Source organism: Gossypium arboreum, chromosome 13, assembly GCF_025698485.1.
Source record: "Gossypium arboreum isolate Shixiya-1 chromosome 13, ASM2569848v2, whole genome shotgun sequence".
NCBI classification, from domain to species: domain Eukaryota; kingdom Viridiplantae; phylum Streptophyta; class Magnoliopsida; order Malvales; family Malvaceae; genus Gossypium; species Gossypium arboreum.
Window position 1 is genome coordinate 116,546,705 of NC_069082.1, and position 3,219 is coordinate 116,549,923.

Here is a 3,219-nt window from a genome sequence, read left to right on the forward strand (position 1 = left end):
CGAAATTTTAAAGAAATCTCGACCATTGAAATCCCCACACTTCTATGATCGAGCCGAAGCTTAATCATAATGATTCTAATATCGCAAGTCAAAGATTACTCGTAAAGATAAACCAAGCTTGATAATTCTCGAAACAAGAACGATAGAAAAGCTAATATAATAAATTCCAAGATATAAAGATTATACCGAAATCGAGAATATAATCCGAAGAAAATAATAAAGATGATCCAAAAATCCTCGAGAAAACCGAAGGAAACTACATCAGTATGCTTTAGAATTTCTCATAATAGAGATAATATAATTCTCGCATATATAAACCATAATCAATAGAACATCGAATAATCTTACATAGATTTTCTTGTCAACTTCATTCCAATATATCGAATAGAAATCAAGAGATGGGAAATGTAGATCATAACTAACTGGACCAATAGAACTTTTCATCTAATATCACAGTCTCCGCATCCTCACACAAGAGAATTCCACTCGAAAGGGATAACTATACGTATTCCCGAATAGAGGAAAACATAGAATACTCGTAAGAGAAAGATAGCCATCACTTTTGTTTAATTGAATTCGTCATACTCGGATATACGTGCAAGTCCGACATTATTCCTCTAACTAATTACATCTTCGCTAATCTCATACTATTCCATTTTGTACTCTTGGTTTCACTTTTGCAAGCTTATGCAACATATCTCTCGAGAATCTCATCGTATAAATCTATTCGGTAAGGCGAAGATTGTAAAGCCTCTAAACTTTTGACTCTCAAGCAAATACATATTCAACAACAAACATAGCTTTACGCATATTGATTCAAACATTTCAAATTTCCAACTTGTTATAAACACATTTTCACATATCTCAAGAATACATGTAACTTTATTTCATGCGAATATTAGCTAAACATAAGTGAATTTATCATAACTCAAACTTTCATTTCTTTTCTCGAATTACCCTTAATGTTTTATCAAATTCCCATATTTAGTCTTAATCACTTGCCAATATTTATCAAATTGGAGAACGTCTTATGGTTTTGAGTACATCGCTACTTGATGCCATAGTTCAACTATGGTCTTGTACTAGCTCTCATCCATCGTGTCGATGCCGTGTCCTGCATGTGTCTTACACGACACATGTAACCGTCTTGACGCATGTCCCATACATGTCTTACACTAGCACATCTCGTAGCCGACGCATGTCCCGGACATGTCGACACGGCTATCATCTCGAGGCCGATGCATGTCCTGACATGTCTTACATCGCTCTCATCGTGGTGATGCATGTCCGGACATGTCTTACACTAGCCCTCGCCTCAATGCCGATGCCATGTCTCATACATGGTCTTACACCGCACACAAATCTCATGTATTGCCATGGTCCAACCATAGTCTTTTCCGTCAATTCATTAGTGAACGATCGTACTCATTCCCCTGCGTTCCATCCAATTTGATCTTTCATTACAACTTTCATGCTATTGTGACATTTATGATTACAGAATCGAGATTATAAAGCATAACATTATTGCATATTGACTTCATCAATCTAGACATAAATGTCAACCTCATGTATATCTTGATTATTAATCATGCAATAAAAGCATTCATACATACATTCTGTCATTTCAAGAAAATTTCTTTCTTTTCCTAAACACTTGGCCAAATCAAGTTGGACATTTAACATCGTATGAATACTAACATGCATAAAAGCATTTTTCACAACTTAACGTGTTTTACTCCACTATTTCACATTCTTTAACTCAAGAGTATCACATAGTGAATACTAGTTCATATGAAAATCATGAATATCTTTTCATACCTTTCCCATTTTCAGCATGTCACAAGCATGATTCAATAATCTCAACTTTACTCTTATCTCTATCAAGATTTGCTCGGTTCGAACTCATTCTGTCTTAATCAACAGTTTTGTTAGGTAGAGAGATATCACACTATCACGAGTAATACTATGGAATGTATAGCTAGACTCTCTTACGCTAGGTTAGTCGAGAACCGACTAAACCATGCTCGATACCACTAAATGTAACACCCTCGCCCGCATCCGACGCCGGACGGGTTCGAGGTGCTACGACTTTTACTAACACTTCCGTACTAAGCAGGCCATGAAATCTCAAATAATTAAAACTTTTCTTTTCACATGCAATTTGTCCCTTATGCGAGCTTACGAGGCCCAATACATGCATTCAGGCGTTCGGGACCCAATCGAGAACTCATGAAAAACTTAGAAAAATCTCTTACGTTAAGGCTTCACACGCCATGTGCTCGTGTAGTGTGGCCAAAAATAGTCTAATTATCAAACCTTTTGTCACTCTCACACCACATGCATAGATACATACTTATCCAATAACATACAACGTGGCATAAATGAGCTCTTAAACATCTACAAACATGATATGCTCAAGTTATTTTCTTATGTAATAAATATTATAGAATTTGCCCATATCATTACCACATACTAGACATAACTATCATTACATCACAAACCATTCATGAAGCATTATTAACTATTTACCAATCACTTAATCCTGCATTAGTTACTAGCTCATCAATGAATCTCAATTCAATCTCTAGGCATACATGTTGTAAGCCACATCACAAGAAATAATAACATAAATGCATAAGAATAATCATATGGGCCCATAACGTCATTAGCCGACATAGGCCAATTTACATGACTAATACTACCTTAATAACAAGCCAATGCCTTTGGCTAAATCATAATATTACATACTCACATTAAAACCCTATACATGCCATAAACTCGAATCACTTGAGTTTACTTACTCTCGATAACGTTAACTCGATAGGGTGATAATATCTCCGACGGCCTCCAACCCGAGCTAACCGGAACTCTAGAAAACATGGGAAAGAAGGGGTAAGCCGCTTAGTAAGTTCATATGAAAACAATAAGCAACTCATTAACTTGTTTTATCAATGTTTACAACATATTTTCAAGTTCACTACAAGCTGTCTTTCCGAGCAACGGTCACTAAATTATTTATATCTGAGCTACGAAACTCGAATTAAGTTCCGTTAATTTTCCTGAAACTAGACTTATTCTATTTTTTCCATAAAATTTCCAGAATTTTGGTTAAGCCAAATAGTACAGTTTATTAGTTAAAGTCTCCCTGTTTCAGGGTATGACCACTCGACCCTGTACACTACAAACCGAATTTCTCCTGTACAAAATTCCAACGACCAT